Source organism: Manis javanica, chromosome X (assembly GCF_040802235.1).
Source record: "Manis javanica isolate MJ-LG chromosome X, MJ_LKY, whole genome shotgun sequence".
In the NCBI taxonomy this organism is placed as follows: Eukaryota; Metazoa; Chordata; class Mammalia; order Pholidota; family Manidae; genus Manis; species Manis javanica.
The window spans coordinates 45,140,638-45,156,120 of record NC_133174.1 but is presented as its reverse complement, the minus strand read 5'-3'; the positions used below and the strand labels follow the sequence as shown (position 1 = coordinate 45,156,120).

The 15,483-nt window shown below is 47.1% G+C and overlaps 1 protein-coding gene across 19 annotated transcripts in view; it reads right to left on the bottom strand.

Annotated features, from left to right (window-relative positions):
• The window catches only part of LOC108408904 (protein FAM156A/FAM156B-like), a 54,168-nt gene that overhangs the window by 10,208 nt on the left and 28,477 nt on the right, over window positions 1–15,483 (bottom strand). For 9 of the 19 annotated variants that reach the window (XM_073228133.1, XM_073228122.1, XM_073228127.1 and 6 more), the window contains one exon: window positions 2,130–2,240. The exons of 4 other annotated variants lie outside the window; for them this stretch is intronic. The gene's annotated coding sequence lies outside the window, so the exon portion shown is untranslated. Of the gene's footprint in view, window positions 1–1,581; window positions 1,637–2,129; window positions 2,241–6,879; window positions 7,010–15,483 lie in introns of those variants that run through there. 6 more of the 19 variants (XM_073228125.1, XM_073228128.1, XM_073228124.1 and 3 more) reach the window with 3 other exon arrangements.

Below are 15,483 nucleotides of genomic sequence, written 5' to 3'. Positions count from 1 at the left end.
CTGCCATCCTGAGTTTTAACTTACCTATTTCATGCAATCTGAGGTGCAATTGTAAATGCAGCCAATATCTACCTCAAGAGTAGAACCAGAGCTTCCCTAGAGCAACCATTCACAAAACATTTTATTAAATGCCTAGATATTCCAGGTAAGAGACAGAGCCCTTTTGATAGGGAGTTGTTGAAATCCTGCTACTTAAAGTATGGAAATCCTTTCTTTTTATCTGTATTCTCTGCCACCAGCGCCCTGAGAGGCTCAGGCAAGCGAGGCCATTCATGTCTCCGTTTTTGACAAAACACACAAGCAAAACAACCCTCCCCGCCCCCAGACACACACACCCAATACACCCAACAGGGGTATGTCAGTGTAAGGAAATAGTGCTGGAAATGCAAATGGAAGTCCCCGCTAACCATAAAACCAAATCGCTGATCACAGTAGAGGTCTACTGCCCAAGATCAGCTGCACTTCAGCAAACTGGACAAGCAAAGATGCCTTCTGTCTGTAAATACTATGCACTGCTACTTGTCGAGTTACTTGATAAAAATTGTCAGAATAACTGCACATCAGTGCAGGAATCACAGAGCCTATTAAAAGCATGTCTATTCCTATGTCACATCATGACAGCTCCCTCTCTCACCCTCTAGAAATACTTTCTCTGAAGGTTTCAATACAGGAAATGTGGGTTTTCTCGACAACGCTTCAGTTATTTTGTCTAACTTTGTGAGCAGGGGAGGGAGGAAAGCTAAGGAAACAGCCTATTTCTGAACCTGTGGAAGGCTGATTCTAGCCCAAGTAAAACCCGGGTCCTAACAGTGTCCACTGAAGTCTCAATGCCGTCTCTCTCCACTTAAAAAGGCATCCCCAACTAGAGAAATATGCCACACAGATCTGTTGTCAAACCGCAATTCCAATCCTGAAGGGATGGGGCGTCTGAGAAAACCACGGTTCTCCCACAGGACACCGGTCCTGCTCGGCCAAAGAGAAGGACTCTGGTCCTGCGACACTAACGCGGCCTGGGAGGTTGTCTCTGTCTCTCTCAGGCTCTAGAACCCATTCTCTCTAGGGCTCAGGTTCTTGCCATCCCGATGCCACCAGGGCAGTGCCTCCCATGCTCGGCCCAGGCGAAGGAGTTTGCCCGGGAAGGGAAGGGTTAAGACCACCGAGAGGAGCCATCTTCCAGCAGTCCTAGAGAGGCTGACCCCCGCCCCCTCCGGCGGTGGGACCCCCCCCCCACTTCCTGACGCCACAGGGGGTGGGGCCCTGTGGAGGAAGTTGGTCCTTCCTGGTCCTGCCCCGGGGAAGGACACAGAAGTGGCGCAAAGGGGAGGTGGCTCCTCTCAGGTCGGTGGGCGTGTGGTTGCGGACCGCATGTAAAGCCAGCTCCGAGGCGTGCAGGTGGAGCTTGGAGCAGGGTGACTGAACTGGACGAACGCTTCCTGAGGCTGCAGGAAGAGTTTCCGGGCGGTGGGGGGTGGAAGTGACTTCCCAGGTGACGCAAGTGGGTGCTGGGCTAGGGACCCGGACGGAGGGGCTGCGCCTGACCGCCTGGTCACTTCTGTTCTAGAGTGCACACGTGAGAAGTACCTGTTACTGATTTTGTTTCCTTACCAGGCGTTTTCGCATAGGCGATGCGGGGACACTAGGAAAGACAGAAACCAAACTAGTAAGTAAAGAGATGGCCTTTATTCAGGCTGCTGCAATTGGGAGAACCCCTCCCCCAGATCTGAAGATGAAGAGCAGAGTCTCATGGGGGGTGGGGGCGGACTGCCTTTTCCTTCATAGGGAGGAGGAGCAAGTTATGGTGGGGAAGGACTCAGGAGGAGTCCCAGTCTCTCTCAGGCTCTAGACATGGTTTAGTTCTGTGCCTAGCTCGTTTCAGAAGACTGACTTTTAATCTGTTACCATTCAGTAGACAAAGAACAGGGAGCTGAAGGGTCTGTGTCTGGCCCTTCTGCAGTAGGAGAAAGGTGTGTGTTTGGCGGTGTCACAGGTAAACCCAGGAGTCATCCCAGAGTCTTATAGGAGTCATGACAAAGAGTGGACAGCAAGACTTAGATCTGAGTCGTAGGAGGCAGGATGGTCCTTGGCAATAAGCCATTTCCAGAACAGGAAATGTGCGCAGGTTTCCTTACCTTAGCCTTTTCTGGTCTCAGGTGCAGTGCAACGTATTTGTCGTTGGTAAAAATGAGCCTGGTATCTTATCTTTGCAGCCTGTCCAAGCAGATACGTGGATTTTGTTTACCCTGGAAGTAATCGACAGTTGAACAGCACTTTATAGTTATCAAAAGGTAGTATTTTGGTGGTCTAAATGAAGGAAGCAAACATGAATCATTATTCCAGAATAGGGTCCTCATCCTCCTCTTACACGTCAGTAAACAGAGGTTAACCTGCCCAAAGTCACACAAGGACTAAGTGGTGGGGCCTTGATGCAGATCTCGGAATCTGTGCCTTCATCACCTCCCTGCTATGTAGGCACACACTTGCTTTCTGGATCCACATATCCGGCTCCATCCTCTCTCCTAAGCTATAGGCCTCAGAAGCCAACTGACAGGCTCACAGGCCAAGTGCGCTCAACAAATGCCAGACAACCCCCACAACACTGGAGATGACTTCACAGAGAAGTGGTAGAGAAATTAGGTTCGAAAGGCCCTCCCCCACCCCCTGAATGGAGTGAGGAGCCACAGGAGGAAGACTGGAGGGGTGAAGGGGGGCAGTTTCTCCCAGAGACACACTGATGGGCTGTCATACCGCACTGGTCAGTGTGATAATACACACTTGTTACTTTGGATTCTTCTTTTCCTGTTAGCATTGGCAGTACATGCTTCACGGTGAAAATACACGAAACAGATACGAGAAACCAACCAGTATGTGCATAAGTAGAGCGATTCCCATTGTACCGAAGGAGTACTGAACAGTAAAACAGCACTCTGCTGTACAAAAAGAGCACTGGACTGAATGAGTGAAAAAGAAAGTAGTCATTTCCCCTAGTTTTTGGTACCCATTTTCCCATCACAGATGAGGCATCTTAGGCACACAGAGGTTAGGTTCACTCCCCCAAGTCACTCGGGTACTAAGTGGCTGAGTCCCAAACAGGCTAGGAAACTCGCCACGTCCCAAACTGAGCCCTGCACCCCTGCTCCGCACACATCTGCCCCTCCTGTGGTGCTGCCTCAGTGGAAGGCAACCTTCTACCCAGCGGCTCAGGCCCAAGATCCTTAAAGCCATCCTGGATTGCTGCCTCTCTCGTGCCACCCCCTCAAATCACCAGCCCGGACAATTCGGCCTCCAAAGTCTTTCTAAGATCTCGACACTTCTTCAGTCTGTGGTGACAGTGAGCTCCCCACTTGAGGTCACCCTCACCTCTCCTTGACAGCCACCACCGATCTTGACACCTTCCCAGCATTCTCTATCCCACTGCCTGGGACAACCTTTCTTACATTCTGATCTGGTGGTCATGTCTTCCCTGCTCAACACTGCAGGGGCTGTCTGCAGCTCTAAGGATGGACAAGGCACCGGGGACGCTGCCTGACCCTGAGGCCTCATCTTCAGCAGACCCCTCTTATCCCCCCCACTCTATTTTCCAGCCAACCGAAACTTTCTGATCAACAGATGGCCAGGGGGCTCAAGCACCCTCCCTTCTCCCAGTGTCTAAGAATTCCACGCCCCCAAGCATGCCGTTGCCCCTGTCCTGCATGTACTTCATTTGCCCGATTCCTTACGTCTAGCTGTCAGGTCAAGTAGAGCAATTTCCATTTTACCTAGGGAGTACCTGGATGAAAAGGCACAGTCAACAGATTTGGTACTTTTGCGGAATGGAACGTGATGGAGGTTTCATTATAAAGTCCCCAAGCGGACACACGTTTCACTTTGGTTCACAATGAGCTAACTGGAAATACAATCTGACATCTGAATTCTTCTGGGGAAGCCTTCCCTGCTAGGGACAGAATACACACCACCCCTCACTTTATCTGCACCCTCTGTTTCCTTGAATATGGGGTTTGAAATGTGGCAGAAGATTTCACTCTGTGAAGGGATACTGCCTCATAGTGAAGAGGGATAAGCAGAAACATGGAAAGAATCTGTCATTTTATGGCATCATTGACCCTGAAAACTAAACAGGGCTTGAACTGCCCTACCCTCGGACTTTTGTCTCGGTGAGATCATTTTTCACTGTAAGTTACAGTTCGAGTTCTGTGTTTGGTACAAGAGGATGTCCTCCTCCTGCAAGGGGTTTGATTTACTAGTCCCTGTGGTTATCAGGGCCTGCTACTATGGTGGACTCTGCAAGGGAACCTGACAATGTCTTCATTCAATCCACTGTGTGACCCCACCAGGTGCCATAAACCCCTGGAGGAAACTATGTCAGTTCCTACAATGTCCAGTGGAGTGTGGCAACCCCCTGCTGGTTCTACCCACCACAGACTCAACTGTGTTGATTAACCTCATTCACGACAGCGTCTCTGGGCAGAATACACCTAGGTATGAAATGGAGTGTGTGCCTGGGACATGCAAACAATACGGGAGAGAAGATGGAACCACCATTCAGAACACCACCACCCCAAACCCTGCCAGAGAGTAGCCTAGGGTCCCAGGAGCCCTGGCATGCTTCCCTCCACGCCAGCGTAGCCCAAAAAGAGGGCACGTGTGAATGGCTCTTCCTGGAGCCTAGCTATTGAGGGGCTGATGTGTGCCAGTTTCATTTCCCAAACCCAGAGAGGTTAAGCATCAAACCCTGTCTTCTACTGACAAGGAGACAAAGAGGTTAGGTTGCCCATGCAACAAAGGGTGCACACCCTGGGAAGCACACCCTGGTTTTGCCTGATTGCAAAGCCAGTCTGCACATGTGGCTTGTGTTGCAGCTGCCAAGACGCAGATATTGTTCCATGACTGGAGAGTCATCACTGTCCAACCCCTTGTCCACCTGTGAGATGCAGGCAGCCAGCACGGCATGCAATCCTGAAAGGTTCTCAGCTCTCATCTGCCCCAGGAGGAGTCACCCTGAAGCCGAAAGACCCGGAATCCCTTGTCGTGAAGGGCTTGTCTCAGACCTGACAGCCACCAGGACTTCAATTTCCAGGGGTTCCCCCATGGGGAGGCACTTTGCCATGGTAGCGAGACTTCTGCAATCAACCCTGTCCCCAATTTATGAATCCACCAGTCTCACTCTTTGGCAGGTAACTAAGAACTAAGGGGCAGCAGAGGCGAAGGAAGTATTTTCAGTGGCTGCATCACACCTCTGGAGATAACCAGACCCCAGGGGTGGTTTGCAGCCAAACAAACCGAGATTTGAAAGCTGGCTCTACCCATATTGATGTCTCCGTTCTTCAGCTTGCTTGCCTGTAACATGTGGAAAATAAAGTGTCTACCTCACAAACCTCCCCTCCTCCAAGACGTCCCCCCTGACCAAACACACGTACATGTGCGTGCACGCACATCCTCGGGTAGGAGTTCAGATGCCCTCTGTGTTCCTAGGGCACCGTGATTTAAATTTCTCCATAGGCTTCTTCACACCACGACATGTAGCAGTCCTCTGCTTTCAGGCTACATCCCTGCACACCCAAGCTGTGTCCAGTAGGCTGGCAGGTGGTGTCTACCCAGTGCTTAGCACACATTTCTTCAGTGGATGAAGGACCCTGAGCCAAGGCACTCGGCCCATGAACAGTAGCTATTACTGTGCCAGTTATTTCTGCATTACAAATGACACAGGAGCATGGAGGAAGCAGCGCATCTCTGTAGTCAGATGCTCTTTGTGGGGAGGAGGACTGCCTCATTCTCACGATCCCCATTTCTGGACACTCCTAAAAGAGCGGCTACAAAGTTGTTCAGAAATGTGTGCGTCACTCTGTAGCCCCAAGGGCCACAGTTCTGGCCTCTCAGTGCAACTTGGGTCAAGATCCTTGGGGCACCAGTTGGTTCATGGAACATTTCCCAAGTGCCAGGTGACTGGTGCATGTGGTGGCCCCCCACAGCCATCTGCCCAATAGGTGGACTGTTGCATGTATTCAGGCTGCTAATTAAGTACGTGGTGCCTTGCCTAGGGCACAGATGTCTGCAGAGGCAGGCACACGGGCACTCGGATGAAGGGCCTGTTGACCCAGGGGAGCGCCATCAGCCTCACAAGGAGGCGCTCTTCCTCGCTGTTCTAGTTGACAAACCCACCTCTTCTCTGACTGCTCTTCCCTGTGTGTTTCCTCTGCCTAACTATACAGCCTGGCACAGCATGTCAGTCAGCCTCTGTGCTCCTGGGTGTCCTTCCAGTCTAGCTGACTGAGCAGAAGCCTGCCCCGCCCAGCAGGATCTAGTCCCTGGCACCCCAGCTCTCCTTGCCTTCCATTAGACTCTCGCTCTGTGATTACAGCACATCACCTTCTAACACACTACACGGTTTGCTCAGTTGTTACGGGACGGTTTGGTGCCTGTCACCCACCGCTATACCCTTCAGGAGTGTATAGTCTAGGGCAGGGATTTCTGCCGGTTGGGCCATCAAGTATCCCAGCACCTGGAGCGCTGCCTGGCACACAGAAAACCGCCCATGTATGTATATTTGTGGCCTGACACAATGGGTCTGCTTCCCTCACTGGACCGTGACGCTCTTAAGGGTCGTGTTCTGCTCCCCCTGGGACTGGCCCCTCCCTCCTTGCAGGCATGGGTCCTCAAGTGGCGGCTGCTTCAGCCACACCTGCTGTCTGGCAGCTCTGATCTGGGACTCAGGTGCGGGCTGGCTGTATTTCAAACCCCAAACACTTAATTCTAAAGCAATTTAGTTAGAGCAAATATTTTGGCTTTACTCTGGAGCCTCAAGTTGTTTCTTGACAAGCTAATTTTTAACAAATTGTCATGGTTTATGAAACCCTGACAGTTAAAAATTCGCGAATGACTCACTTGCACCAACGGGAAATGCTGCTTCACTCTCAGTGTGTGTGTAGTACTTCTTTGTCCTCCTTTCTTGTTGTCACTTGCCAAACTTTTCTTTCTGTTTCAAAAACAGGGGGAAGCTTGCCCACCCCCGGCAAAGGTACAGATGACTTGGTCCCAGTGTATTCCATGTCCTACCATCAGACACCCAAGTGTGGGATGGTCTCGATCCCTTTTACAAAGAAGAGGCTACGCATTCCTTCAAAAGGTTTTAGAGAAACAGCAAGCAAATGATTTGTAACTTCAGCTTTTGAGACCCTCCCTTTCGGCATTCCAAGAAAATGTTAGCAAAGGTTCAACTAGCCCTGACATTTTCCCCTGGGACTGTGACCCCCCCCGCCTCCATCCCGCTGCTTTGCTCATCACACCAACAGGGACCTGAGCACTGGGTCCTCACCGTGAGCAGGGCTGAGGCAGAAAGGCGTTTGGAAAAGTGGACTCGACAATGACAGAGAAGTTTCCCCCCGTGCTAGGTATACGGTGGTGCTCTCATCTGACGGCCTTGCTGTGGAGCAATTGGTACTTTACAGCTTTGGGGACACATGAAGATGCAGAGAGGGGTGGCTTTACATCAGGCAGAGGTTATATTAGAAAATGGCCCTCAGTAAGGAGGGCAGGGCTCCTGCTCTGTTGAAATGGGCCAGAAACACTTGTCCCAGTAGGTTAAAGAGAAATTCACCTCCACCTCGATAGGTGATCCCTCCTGTGTGTGTGTAATTTGTGGACTATAAAGGAAAGTTACAAACCTGTGTGTCTTCTAACCAGGTCGTACGTTTTCAGAAAACGAACAAAGATTTTTCTCCCTCTAGTACAGAACGCATTGCGCATTTTCTCATGAAGTAACAGGATTAAACCATGGGTGTTTTAGAAATGGAGATAAAATTCTGGAGTGTCTGGACTCTTTCTTCAACCCAACACACCTTCACATTAGGCGACAGGTGCACCTGACTCCAGTGTACCAAGTGACACAGTCTCAGGCCCACACTCTCTGCCCGGCCAGAGGTGGCATCTGTCTGGACCCACCCCCTACCCCAGCTCCCCAAGCCCTGAATTCTGCTTTCAGGAGGTGCATGTGATGGGAGGAAGAGGCTGAGGTACAGTCTGCACGATCTCATCACGGAAAAGTTAAGGTGCGGGAAGATCATCCCCAAAGCTAGCATCTCCTGCCAGCCAACCACGGCACAGGCGACCCAGGCTTTGAAATGTGCAGTCGGCAACAAGGCAAATGGATATGCCCAGGTTTTTTTTTTTATGGGTGTCAGGGAGGCCTGAGAGGTGACAAATGCCAACATGGGGGCACAAGATGGGCAGGTTCTGCCAAACTCTGAGACGGGGGTCCCTGCTTTGTGTTTTTCTTCAGAGACACATCATTAACTCCTCCCCACAATGGGGCTGAGGAAGACCCTGTGACCTTCAAAACAGTGGCGAGAATCTGACCTCAGGGGAAGGTCTGAAGGAAGCCGCCTACACAGTGGTCTAGACAAGGAAGCTGGACTGTTGGGAGCAGGAGTGGGGGAGTTCAGAGACAGTCAACTCAGATCAACAGCCTCTCACTGTCTTTCTGCGCAGTTATCAGACTGAAACATGGGGAAGAGGTCACAAACACCTCATGTCTGAACTCCGGTATGTAACAAAGTCTGTCCATGGAGTTAGGAATGCCCTAATGGCTCAGAGGACTCAATCCCAGGAACAAAGGACTGAAGACAGAGCAGACCTTGCTCCAGGACCCCGATCTTCCCCCAGCACTGAAGCATCATACCCTGGACTCCCAAGTTCCTCAGAAATCTCACAGTATGGGCCACAAAACCCAAACATCCCAGTGACACACTAAACCCAAATACAGACCCAGGAAAGAGCAGTGAGGAGACCTCATGCCATTGGAAATAAAACACCAAACAATCCACGGAACTCAGACTCCTACAGATTCAATAAATGAGTCTCAAAATCAGCTCAGATATGACAAATTCTGAAATACAGGCCCACATGCATTTTAGCAACTTCATGACCTGCAATATGGAAACCCAACAGCTCATGGACCTGATACTCTGGACACAGAAGCCACATGATCACAGAGCATCCGACCTCAGACACAGACACACAAACAGCCCCGAGTACTGGCGCCGTGAAGGAGCTCACTCACAATGTTACATGCAACCACCATTTAAGTGACTTCGGACAAGGATGTGTACTTCTGATCCCGGAGTTCTTGTTCACGAAGCCGAAGAATGAGCTACACAAACACTCATGGTAGGAGAGCAAGGTACACAGGCTTTTATTTAGAGATAAAGTGAAAGAACAGAGCTCCCGGCTTATGCCAGGAGGGGACAAGAGAGTCCGTGGTGGTGCTTTGTCTAGGGGATTTATAGGCAGTTGAGAGAGTAAGTTAGGGAGGTGGATCCACCAGATGGTCTCTAAGTGTTCATTTTTAGAGACACTAAGTTTCTTATCAGTTTTCCAGACTATTTTGTGGAGTTAACATAAGAAATCTACTGTTTTGGTCCTTTCTCAGAATAGCAGTTTCTTGGTTTGGGAGCATTATCAGTCAAGGCTGCTTGTTTTGCTTTCAAGGTGAGCTGAGTTACTGACTTGATCAGGGCTGGAGGAGGAAAAGCAGCATCTGGGTAAAGTTAAAGATAAACTGGGCCTCTTGGCAGGCTAAAGTAAATTTTACAATAGCCTCATTTAATTGACACAAACAAGACATGGGCTATGCTGAGGTTATTTTCTTATCTGGGGGATGTTCAAACATTCCCGGCCAGGTTATTCCTGGCTTTTTAGTTTTAACCAATCTTCACTGAAGAATGCTTATATTCTTAGTTTGATATTTTATTTTAGAAAATTAAAGTGACTGTCTTTGTTTAATTGTTTAATATGGAGTTTTGGTAGGGGTCTTTTTCTGGAGGCCCTTACCCTACTCTGACTACACCCACAGTCCCTGTCTCACTTCTGCCATTTCTGCTCAATATTTTACTGGCTGCTCTAGGCAATAAAAAAGGCAGGAAGCAAGAACTAAGTAAGACAGTTATTATTCATAGACAACACCTGAATCTATAAGAGGACCCTATAAAAAGAACCTAGAGAAAAGCTACTTGAATTAAGAAGTGAGTTTAGCGAAGTAACAAGATCAGTATGCTAAAGTCTCCGTAATTTCTATATAGCAGCTACGAACAATTAAAAATGGAAATTTAGAAGTACAGCATCACACAGTACAATACAAAAAACTGGGAAAGAAGTACACCATCACTGTCCCCACTCCACAGCTACAGAACTGTATGGCTCTGATGTTTTGAAGCAGATAGCTGGGGAACTTCTTCTCAAAGGAAACGACTGCATTCGCAATGGAGTGTGGAGAAGGTCATGCCTAGGGGCACTTTCAAGAGAGCAGAGGCTGCAGTAAAAGGCAACTGGTGGGAGACTGGTGGAATCATTGGACAAAGTGAGACAGGGACCATGGGTGTAGTCAGAGCAGGGTGAGCGCCTCCAGGGAAAAGCAGAGCAGAATATTTACAGTCAGAGCAATATAAGAATGGGCAAAGAAGTCCCCATTGAAACTCTGTTAAGCATTATGCAAAGTGAAAGTCACACTAATTCTCTCGGGAAAGATACCTAAGAATATAGACATCTTCAGTGAGATCAACTAAAGGTCAAAAGGCCAGAAGCAACTTGGCCTGGAATGTTTGAGTGTTCTGCAAGGGTATCAGCATAACCCGTGACTCCACTGTCAGCTCTAACAATCAGACTTTGACCCAGCCCACCTTGAGGACAGGGCAGGTGATGCAAGTCCACACCCCTAAGTTTTTTTCATGTTCTCGAAAAATCCTCAACTGCCTATAAAACCCCCTAGACAACGCACCACTACGGGCTCTCTTGTCCCCTCCTGGCATGAGCCAGGGGCTCTAGTCTCTCACTTTATTTCTAAATAAAAGCCTGCACCTTGCTCTCCTACCTTGAGTGTTTGTGAAGCTCATTCTTCGGCTACATGAACAAGAACCCCGGCATCATCTTTGGGGGCTCGTCCGGGATAACTTCAGAGGTATGAGCATCCGAGCCTGCCTTTTCTCTCACTGTCCTTATAGAAGGAAGCTGTCTATGGCACACAACATTGGGCGCTTGTCAGCCACTTAAACGGGACTAGCCCGGCTGCCGATCTCAAAAGTCTCAAGCGACAGGTTCCCCTGCGTCTCCCTCAGTGGATCCCCCATTTCCCTTGGGAGCCGGGAAAGTCAGCTGAGTGGAGGCCAGGATTCCCTTTCAGAGGCATCTCCTCGGATGTGAGGGATTGAGGAAGGCTGTGGGCAACTGCGAGAGTCTAGGCTGAGGCTACACTTCAGCGGCTTCTCAAAGGTCCGCGTGTCTGGAATCAGACGCCGACAGCCCAACTGGGTATCCATGAGGAGTGTCTCTCTCTCTGTCTCTGACTCCCAGCCTGCTTCTTCAGGCTGCCCTGGCCTCTCAGTGAAGCAGGGAGCGTTCCTAACTCCCTTCTAACTTCATCAAGTTCATGGAACCCAATGTTCACTACCACAAGGTAGGAGATCCACGCTGCACTCTCATTTCTAACTAAATGCTGTACTTTTTATCTCATTAAAATGTGTCTGGGCACTGGTGTGAGGGGCTGAAGCAGTTTCAGACATAAAATAGGACACAAAGCTCTCTGTAAAGTTAGCCCCAGACCCTAGTCACGTACCAACTTCTGAGAAACTAAAGGAAAAGATATAAATCCCATGAGAAACAGGATGTTCAACTAACTCCACGCTATTTTTGCTTCTGTACATTGCTTTGTTAGAGACCAACAGTTTCACACATTTCCTGCAGCAGGTGGGCATAACAGGATGCTTAAGCCCCCCGAGCATTAAACAAAGAATATAGCTTGCTGAATTTAGGCAAAGGTGGAAAAGTTGCAAAAACTAAGCAGGATGCGGTAAAAATGCTTAAAAGGATGTTGTAACAGGGGCTTGGGGCTGCACTTGGAGAGCTTGCTCCTTGGCAGATGCCGGCCGGCTAAAATAAAGGCCTCCTTTTTATAATCTACTTTTCTGTGAGGACCTGTTTCCTTACTCCTGCTCCAGCGTGCCCGATTTGAGACCCATAACACTGATTAGCCACTTAAAAAGACAATTAGCGTCGGCTACCAGTCTTAAGTCTCGGGTGAAAGGTTTCCCGGTGTCTGCCGCTCCTTGATCCCCAGCCTCTGGATGGATGGGAATGTCGCGGAGTGGCCGAGCCGATTTCCTACTTTCCTCCCCTAATCTCGGGACTCCAAGGGCTGACTGGACTAGTAGACAGTGGTCCTGGATCTCAGCTCCAGCCGACTGATCCCATGGCGCTGAGTGAACCTCTGGCTAGGATGCTGCCTATGCGATAGTCGCAGATAACACCCCGACTTCTTGTTTCACAGATCAGATTTGTTATAGTGGGTGACTGGCTAAATCCCAGGCAGTGGCATAAACTGGTGTTTGAGGATAGACAACCCCCCTCATAACTGTACATGTAAATGGCCCCATTAAAATTCTAGCCATGGCTCTATTCTATTGATCTCTCTTCCTTGGAGGCAGTCTTCCTGGGGCTAGGCATTTCCTTATCCGCAGCCCAAGTGTACTGTGCTATAAATAAAGCCTGTGCAGAGAAACTAGGGTCTGGATCAGGACTCCCAAAGGCGTAAAGTAAGAGCATACTGGTGAGGTTCCCACTAGATCCAGGGCTCTGAAGCAACTCTTGTTTAGTGGGAAGGCAAGAGGGGAATCAAGGCAAGATACAGGCCTCACTGGTAAGGAGTGGTTAAATCCAGTAGGCCTGGCAGAGGAGGTGATTGACCACTGTCACCCAGGCTCCAAGGCGAGGGGACGCCCTCACAGAGAAAGGCCAACCAGGTGTCGCACATCTTTCTCTCTTCCAGGTGGGAGCTTCCTCTTCAAGTTGAAAGCCAGACACGCCTCTAGCTTACATTCTAAAGAACTGGGAGCAAATTTGATCCCCAGACCCTAAAAAAGTGCTTTACCTTCTGCACACAAGCCTGGCCTCACTACAAACTCTGTGATGGAGAGGCTTGGTCCCTGAGAGAAGTATACAATATAATAAGGTTATGCAGCTAAATTTATTTTAATGCAAGGAAGGAAAGTAGTCAAAAGTCCCGTGAACTACTACAGTATGGAACTAGTTCTCTAAATTATTTTGGTGGGAGTCTATTCTACTTATTGGGTTCATTATCTTAAAAAATTGGGAGGTTTTTTAAACTAGACTCCCTGAAACAGAAGAAATTTATCTTCTGCAATACAGCCTGGCTTTAAATGACTGGTGCTAGAATTGTACTTGCATTTCATTTCCAGCACCCTAGACACACACAGTCCCTATCAGTTCAGAGCCTTCACTGGCCCTGTTTGGGCCATCTAAACCTTAACCCAGTTATATAAACTGCTCGCCTGTAGAGTGCATTCTTGAAAACTGAGATACTCTTAGTCAAATAAGCTAAAAGGAAAGGCAATTGGATATCAGTAATTCAAATCTCTGTATCAGCTTATCTGTCTGTATATATGTTCTTTTATGAAAAGTGTTGCTAACTGTAGTCATTATGTCTCAATCTGTATGTTTGTGTGTCTAAGCGTGTAAATGAAAGATTTTTCTACCTCCGGATGGTATTAATAAAATTGATTTAAAGACAAGCGCTTGTGAAAATTGGGCATTCTAAAATTTCCAGAAAATTCTAATAGAAAATATTAAGCATTAATGCTAATTTAAGTTGAACTGAAACGGACATGTCCTTATGGTTATCAGCTGCCTAAGTTTACCTAAAGTCATTTAAGTTGATGTTATCTGCTAAGTCTTTCAAGCATAAAATGCTTAGAGGCTTGACTTTGTCAAATATTCAGTAAAGGTTTTGTAAGTAATCTGGCATAGTTGTTAGGAATGAGTGAACTAAGTAAGTGTGGTAAGTGAACACCTTAATAATTGTGTGTTACAGTGTGTATACCTACCTACAGCCTGCGAATCTTTGTGGTAACCTAAAACCTTAAAGTTTTGCTAAGTTAAGAAGATATACTTTGTGCTTAGTGAGAGATTGTGCTGTAAAGCTCATGGTTACAGAAATTATAAAATGTTCACAAATTTGTCAACCTAAAGAATGCTAGAGTAACAGTTTACAATAGCCTGCTTCTCAGTGTTCACTAAAAATTAAGGTACCTAATGGTTTTAAGTTCTAATTAAAACTACTTAAAGTAATAAGGAAAACATTTCTGCATGCTAAAGAATGTGTCTTTTGATAAAAGAAAGTAACTTTGTTCTAAAGTACAGCTGTTTATTTAGAGAGACAAATCTAAATGTAAAAAGGAAGTTGTAGAAAGTTTGTGGAAGAAATGGTCATGCTATATAAAATTAAAGCAAAAGTCTCGATATCAAGTACACAGCAAAATTAGAATTTTGTTTTCAGTTAAAAAGACAAAGTTTTCTTAACTGTTAGTCTGCTCTTAATGTTGAAAGATTGCAAAGGGTTCTCTAATTGTTTTATCAAAGCAATTTCTCATGCTTAAAGTCTCAATAAGTTGTCTGAGTATTTAAGAAAATGAGATCTTAATATTAAAAGGACTAAAAGCTAAACTTTGCTAACAACTGTGTAACCTTCTTTATTTGCCTTTGAGGTACTTTGTTGTCATTCTGGTTAAATGGGTAAGTATTGCTTCATGGCAACCTATAATCCTATTTAAGCAGGTGCCAAAAAAAAAAAATGCAAAAAGGTGCTTTTACCTCTAGTTAACTGATATTTTCCAGAGGGCCCCTGGAACATGTCAGAAGAATTTTTTCTCATTGAGGAAAAGTTATTTGGCTAATTTGGCTTATTTATCTGATATATAATTACCTGCTTAATTACCTAGAAAGCACTGTCAAAAGGAATGGTGCTAAACTTTGTTACTGCATGTTTTGTGTTACAGAAATATACAAATTTCCTTATGTCAACTGTCTTACAGTAAGCTCTCATCAGATCTTTAACCATTGTCATTTATAAGTCTTTTGTCATTTATAATCACTGTTTTATTACTCCTAAACTAGTAAAGAACTAGATTTTAGCAGAACAGGTGTTGTTTACACAAGATTAAGTAAACTAAGGAAGACGATTTTGTGGCTTTTTGTTTCAAATGTTGCTGATAAAGTGCTTTAAGCTTTTTCTTTTAAGCTGACAACAGTTTATTAAATGACTATCTTTATAAGCAGAATTGATACTTTATCTTTCTCTCTACCTGAACCCTCCAGAATTTAAAAACTCTCAGTGACTATTTTTGTATTTCATGGCAGCATGTTTATTTGCATAAGTTCAATAAGAACCTGCTTTCCTTGTAAGAGGACCAATTAAAACCACAGGTTATGCCTAAGACAGGTACAGTCGCAGGGGGGCCATCAGGTGAGAAATTGGGGATCAACAGAGGTGAGGCTTAGAACCTCACCCCCCCCCCCCCCCCCCGTTTTGAGAGAAATCTTCTGCATCCGTGGATGTTTTGTTGCCCTTATCTAGCTTGGATTAATACTTAGTCTATAGGCACAGACCTGATCATCTACATTTGCCCTCTTACAGCACTAAATTAT